The sequence below is a fragment of the Mobula birostris genome, chromosome 13, assembly GCF_030028105.1.
Source record: "Mobula birostris isolate sMobBir1 chromosome 13, sMobBir1.hap1, whole genome shotgun sequence".
Classification (NCBI taxonomy): domain Eukaryota; kingdom Metazoa; phylum Chordata; class Chondrichthyes; order Myliobatiformes; family Myliobatidae; genus Mobula; species Mobula birostris.
This window is the reverse complement of record NC_092382.1, coordinates 45,817,926-45,825,683: the sequence shown is the minus strand read 5'-3', so window position 1 is coordinate 45,825,683 and position 7,758 is coordinate 45,817,926.

Here is a 7,758-nt window from a genome sequence, read left to right as displayed (position 1 = left end):
CTCATTTGTTATGGCAGAGCAGATTAGTGTGAATGGCTCCTGGGCAGGGTTCTGTACTATGTGTGGGATGTGGGAAGTCTGGCAGACCTCCAGATCAACACATCTGCGCCAGGTACACCGAGTAGCGCCTCCCGAGAGAAGGTGTTAAGGAACTGGAGCTGCAGCTCGATGACCTTCGACTCACACGGGATAATGAGGAGGTGACAGACAGGAGCTAAAGTGGGGTAGGACTCTTAGGTTGCAGGAGACAGGTAACTGGGTGGCTGTCAGGAGAAGGTGGGGAAATGCACAGCCACTGTGACCGTTCCCTCATGAATAGTACACAAGTTTAGATGCTATTGAGGGCGACGACGTACCCGGGAGGAGCCGCAGTGACCGGCTGTCCGGCACTGAGTCGGGTGCTGTGGCTCAGAATAACCGAGAGATGAAGACAATTGCAGTGTTGATAGGAGATTCCTCAGTCAGAGGGAAAGCGACGATGTTCTGTGGGGGCGATAGAGAGATTCACATGGTATGTTGCCTCCCTGGGGCCAGGATCATGGGTATCTCGGATCGGGTCCGTGGTATTCTCAAGGGCGAGGGTGAGCAGCCCGAAGTCTGGTGAGCATTGGCAGCAATGACATCGGTAGACAAGGTGATAAGATCCTGAAAAGAGGTTTTAGGGAGATAGTTAAAGAGTTGAGAAACAACACTTCCAGGGTAGTAATCTCTGGATTGCTGCCTATGCCACGTGATGGAATGATTTAACAGGTGATGGCGAGACCTCACTTGGAGCATTGGGAGCAGATTCGTCTCCCTTGTCGTAGAAAGGATGCGCTGAAACTGGAGAGGGTTCAAAGGAGGTTCACAAAAATTATTCTTGGTTTGAAAGGCTTGTCTTAAGAGGAGCGTTTCGTGGCTCTGGGCCAGTATTCACTGGAATTCAGAACAATAAGGGGTGAAATTCTTGATAGAGTGGATGTGACGAGGATATTTCCTATGGTGGGAGAGTCTAAGACCAGATGACACAGCGTCACACATTGACTGGGTCTCCCATACTCAAAAGGTCTAGATTCGATAGTGTTTGTTAAGTGTGTTCAGAAAAGTTTCCTTCATCGGTACATGGAGCTCCCAATGAGAGAGAGCGCGATACTTGATTCCCTGTTAGATACTGAGACACGGCTGGTGACAGATGATTGTGTCTGCGAATTCTTTACATCCAGCGATCACAACGACATTAGTTTAAAAGTAAGTATAGACCAGGTACGGTCTGCCCCGCGGACTGAAATTCTAAATTGGAGAAAGGCCAATTTCGATGATATCTGAAAGGATATGAGAATTGTTCATTGGGACACGCTATTGTCAGGCAAAGGTGTAATTTTGAGAGTAGCAAGCTTGTATGTGCCTGTCAGAATGAAAGGTAAATATAACAGGTTTAGAGAATTTTGGATTCCCAGAGATATTAAGGCATTAATTAAGAAAAAAAAATGGAGTTGGTTAGCAGGTGTCGGCAGGTAGGGAGAACTGAGGTACTTCTGTGATACGGGAGATGCAAGAGAATGCTTAAGACAAGATCAGGAACGTTAAAGAAGACATGAGGTTTCCCAAGGAGACAATGTGATCTGGGATCCCAAGGAGATTCTACAGAAATGCAAAGAGAAAAAGAATTGCAAGGGACAAAATTGGTCCTCTGGAAGACCAGAATGTTAATCAATGCGTGAAGCCAGTTGAGGTGGGGGAAATCATACAGATTTTGTTCTGCATCTGTATATATTAGGGAGACGGATGCAGAACCTGCACAGAATGTATAGAAGTGGGGCGAAGCAGATCATGGACCACATAGGTATTAAAGAGGCGGACATGTTGCTGCATTGAGGTAAACTCGGTGGAGAGACTCCCAGGGCCTGCCGAGGTGTTCCTTTCGAACTTGTAGGTGGCAAGTGCAGACATTGCTCGGATTCCAGCAGAGATACTTAAATCATCCTTAGCAACCGGCGAGGCACCGGTGAATTGGAGGATGGCGCATGAGACCTTAAGATATAGGAGCAGAATTGGGGAAATTGGACCAGTGAGTCGGCTCCGCCATTTCATCCTGGGTCATCTAATTTCCCTCTCTGAGCGAGTTCACACAACCATAAAATAAAGGATCAGAATTAGGTCACTTGCCCCATCAAGTGCATGGGTAATGTGTACTGTTGTTCCGCTGTTTAGGAAAGGCTCTCTGCTGACGTCAGTCGTGGGAAGAATATTGGACAGTAAGGGACAGGGTCTCTGAGTATTTGGACGGGCAGGGACTGATTGGGGATAATCTTTACAGGTCGTGTCCAACGAATATGATAGGGATTCAAGGGGAATTTGCTTAGAACGTTGATGAAGGCAAGGAAATGGATGCTGTGTGTACAGACATTAGCAAGATATTTGACAAGGTCCCGCATTGGATGCTGGTCAAGAAAGTTCAGACACTTGGCATTCAATGAGCGGTAGTAAATTGTATTAAGTATTGGCTTTGCGAGAGAAGCGTGGTAGCAATTGCCTGTCTGACTGGAGACCTCTGACTGGTGGAGTGCCAAATGGATCCTCCGTTGTTTGCCATCTCCACCATTGATCTAAGTAATAATGTGGTGAACTCGATCCGCACATTTGCGGATGACACCATGATTGGGAGCACAGTGGAAATCGAGGAAGTCTACTGGATTCCTGCAGGATCTGAACCAGCTGTAAAAATGGTAGAAGGATTTTAATACAGACAAGTGCGAGGTGCTGCACTTCAGAAGGACCAACCAGGGTAAGATTTACACAGTGAATGGTACACTGGGGTGTGCTGTAGAACAAAAGGATCTGTGAATACAGACGCATAATTCATTTAAAGTGGCGCACAGGTATATAGGGGTTGAAATGAAAGCATTTGGCAGGCTGGTTTTCATAAATCAAAGTAGTGATCACAGGAGGTAGAGTGTAGTGTTGAAGTTGTAAAAGACGCTGTTGAGGCCTAACTGGGAGTATTGTGTACAGGTACTAGGAAGAAAGCTATAAATAGGGTTGAAGCAGTCCAGAGGAAATTTACAGGGATCTTGTCGGATCTGGAGAACCTGAGTTAAAATGAAAGATTGGACCGGTTCACACTTTATTACTTGGAGCGTAGAAGATGGAGGGGGATTTGACAGAGGCATAATAAATAATGAGGAGTACATATAGGGTAAATGCACGCAGGCTTTTTCTACGGAGCAACACACACACACAACGCTGGAGGAACTCAGGAGGCCAGAGAGCATCTATAGAAAAGTGTAAACAGTCGACATTTCGGGCCGAGACTCTTCATCTGAACTGAACGTGAAATGTTTTCTTTCTCTTTCTTTCCCTCTCTCTCTCTCTGTCTCTCTCTCTCTCTCTGTCTGTCTGTCTGTCTCTCTCTCTCTCTCTCTCTCTCTCTCTCTCTCTCTGGTAGACTATAGCCTGTCAGTTTGTGAATGTGATCTGCGTGCTGGTCTGTACTCCTGTGAACATTTTAAAATTGGGAATCATTCCCTTCCTGGCTCCCATTTTCACTACCACACAACTCCCTGGCTGGTTATAATTTTCAATCAACACGTCATTCCCTCCCTGTCAGCCAAGTTAACCGCGGTGAAATATATAAGTTTCTGCGTCTGCCCCTCCCCGACGGCCATTCCAACAACAGTGCATCTCAAGTTCGCGCGTCAGTCCTTCGATAGCGCCCATTTCCAAACAACCTATCACTCCCCACATGGGTACAATTTCTCGCCTTTTGGAATGGGCGTCTTTTCAGAAAGATGCATTTCACAAATATTTCAGGCGCCGTGTTAATCAACAACCCGCTGATTAACCAAGGGCGAAGGGGTTTCTTGTTGCAAGAATTGCCCGGATGGAAATACAATATTCAGTTGATGCTAATGTCAATAAATGAATAGTTATAAACCTCTCTGAATCGTACATGGGCGAACGGGTTTGGTTTGTTTTCAGGATGAAATTACGTGCCTCAGAACAGAGAGTCATATAAAACTACAGCAAAAAAAAAAAAAAACAGGCCCTTCGGCCCGTCTAGTCAAACCCGAAAACAGTTAAACTGCCTACTCTCACCGACCTGCACCGTGACCATAATCCTCCATATCCCTGCTATCCATCTACCTACCTAAACTTCGATTGAACGTTGAAATTGAGCTCGCATGCACCACTTGCTGTCACGACCCTCTGAGTGAAAAAGTACCCCCACCCCCAGTTCCCCGTAAACTTCTCATTTTTCAGCTTCAACCCATGCCTTCTGATTGTAGTCTATCCAACCTCAATAGAAAGAGCCTGCTTGCATTTACCCGCAGCTATACCCCTCATAATTTTGTATACCACTATTAATCCGCTCTCAATCTTCCACTTTCTAAAGAATACAATTTTACCCTGCTCAATCTTTCCCTATAACTCAGGTCCCCCAGACCCGACAACATTCTTGTTTTTTTTTTTTCCCCCTGTTCTCTTTCAACCTTGTTTACAGCTTTCCTGTGGGTAGGTGACCAAAACTACACACAATTCTCCAAATTTTACTTCGGCACTGTGTTATTCAACTTCAACATAATATCCCATCTCCTGGACTCAGTACGTCGATTTATTAAATACCAACGTACCAAAAGCTTTCTTTACGATCCTCTCTTCCTGTGGCACAACTTTCAATAGATTATGGACCTGACCTCCCAGATCCCTTTGTTCCATGACAGTCCTTAGTGCCCTACCGTTCACTAAGAGCTTTCCTGATTGGTCGGACAGAAGTGCAAATCATTGCACTTGTCTGCATTAAATTCGATCGGTCACTTTTCAGCCCATCTTTACAGCTGATGCAGATTCTTCTACAAGCCACGTTGTCCACTATACCCTCAAATTTGGGGCTATCCGCAAATCTGCCGATCAGTTAAGCACATCATTCCAACTCATTGATATAGATGACAAACAACAAATGCCAAGCACTGATTACTGAGGCACACCACTAGTCACAGGCCTCCGGGCAGAGAGTCAACCCTCCACTAGCACTCTTCCAGAGCGGAATCCTGAATACCGAGCGACTGAACGTTATTGACCAGCCGCCCATGCTGGACTTTGTCAAAGTCTTGTCGGCAACATTTCTTTCATTCACTTTCCTGGTAGCTTCCTGGAAAAACCCTGTAAGATTAGTTAGACATAACCTACCACGCACGAAGCCATCCTTATGAAGATACAATCAGCAGATATTGGAAATCCAAACAACACATACAAAATGCTGGAGAAACTCAAAATATCGGAGAGCATCTGTACAAAAGAGGACAATCGGCGTTTCGTGCCGAGACACTTCATCGGGACTGGACAGTGCAAGTTTGTCCAAATACATATATATCCAGTCCCGTAGAATAGCTTCCAATAATTTTCACACACTGATGTCAGACTCACCGACCAGTAATTTTCTGGTTTGTGTTTACAGCACTTTGTAAACAGTAGAACAATATCCTCCAATCTCCTGGTACCTCACCTGTCGTTAAGGATGTTTTGAATATCTCTGCAAGGGCCCCATCAATTTCTGCACTTGCCTTCCGCAGGGTCCGAGGAAACATCTTATTTGATCCTGGAGATTTATCCTTTCTGATTTGCCTCAAGGTGGCAAACGCTTCCTCCTCTGTAATCTGTTCATGGTTCATGAAATTGATACCGCTTTGCCTCGCTTCCATAGGCTCTGCTTCCGTGCCCCGATGAAATGCAGATGCAAATAATTCATTTTAGGTGCTCGACAACTCTTTTGGCTCCACAGATGGATTATCACTCTGGTCTTCCAGAGGTCCAATTTTATCCCTTGCGATCCGTTTGCTCTGAACATGCCTGTCGATTCCTCAGTGATTCTCCTTCATTTTATCTACTAGAGGAACTTCTGCCTTCTTGCAGCCTCCCGGATTTCTTTCTTGAGCTTTCTCTTGCACTTGTACTTTCTCTTGCACTACATAAGGACCGCATGTGATCCTACTTGCCATTATCTGCTTTCTTCTTTTAACCTGCGCCTCAATATCTCTTGAAAATCAGGGTTCCTGCACATGTTATCCTTACCTTTTATTCTGATCTGCACTTGCATGTTTGTAGTGTAAACATGTCGTTTTCGAAGGTCTCACAGCTTCCAATTATATTTTTGCCAGAAAGCCACCTGTCGCAATCCATACCTGCCAGATCCTTTCCGATACCATCAAAATTGTTTTTTTTTTTCAATTTAGAATCTCAAGCCACCTGTCGGATCTAACATTTTACATACTTACTTTGAAATTATGGGCATCATTGTCACTGGCTGCAGAGTGTTCCCATACACAATCTTCTGTCCCCTGCGCTGCCTCATTCTTTAATAGCAGATTCAATATCGCACGCTCGCTTATTGGAACCTCTGTGTACTGATGAAGGAAACGTTCTTCGACGCGTTTGACAAACTCTATCCCACCTAGTCCATTTACAGTATGGGATTCCCAGTAATTATTTGGAAGTTAAAATCACCTACTATAACAAATTTAAGTTTCTTGCAAAAGTCTGCAATCTTACAAATGTGTTCCTCTAAATCCCTAAGACTGTTGGGACGTTTGTATTAGAGCCCTGTTAACATGACCACCTTTCTTATTACTGAGTTCCACACATAACCTCTAGGTTGAGTTGGTGGTGAAGAAGGCGAATGGAATGTTGGCATTCATTTCTAGAGGAATAGAGTATAGCAGCAGGGATGTGATGTTGAGGCTCTATAAGGCGCTGGTGAGACCTCACTTGGAGTACTGTGGGCAATTTTGGTCTCCTTATTTAAGAAAGGATGTGCTGACGTTGGAGAGGGTACAGAGAAGATTCACTAGAATGATTCCGGGAATGAGAGGGTTAACAAATGAGGAACGTTTGTCCGTTCTTGGACTGTATTCCTTGGAGTTAAGAAGAATGAGGGGAGACCTCATAGAAACATTTCGAATGTTGAAAGGCATGGACAGAGTGGATGTGGCAAAGTTGTTTCCCATGATGGGGGAGTCTAGTACGAGAGGGCATGACTTAAGGATTGAAGGGCGCCCATTCAGAACAGAAATGCGAAGAAATTCTTTTAACCAGAGGGTGGTGAATCTATGGAATTTGTTGCCACGGGCGGCAGTGGAGGCCAAGTCATTGGGTGTATTTAAGGCAGAGATTGATAGGTATCTGAGTAGCCAGGGCATCAAAGGTTATGGTGAGAAGGCGGAGGAGTGGGACCAAATGGGAGAATGGATCAGCTCATGACAAAATGGCGAAGCAGACTCGATGGACCGAATGGCCGACTTCTGCTCCTTTGTCTTATGGTCTTATGGTCTTACAACGCCTCACTAGTGAAGTTCTACAGTCTGTCCTGGCGGAGCACTGCCATGACATTTTCTCGTACTGGTAACGCTGCCCCTCCTATATTAACCCCTCCCGATCTGTCACGTCTTAAATAATGTGATCCCGAAGTAGGTGTAGCTTATTTGATCAAAGTGTTTGAGCTGAAACTCGCCCTGAGCCAGACAGCCCCGTTCATACACAGGGTGGAGCCTTCAACCCGGCTGGATCAAATTCACAGCCTGGGACTGGCTGAATAAAACGGAGAAGCTTCGCCCCGCTGGTTGCGTCAGAAGAATAAGGAGGAAAAGTGAGATCTACACGGAAATCCAGACAGAAACTATTTGGGAACGTGAGGGAACATTCATACAGCCTCTGTAATTCCGTCTGTGTTTGCTGCATTTGTCTTAGTCCTCTCTCCTCCCGCTGACCGACCTGTACCAGGCTGGG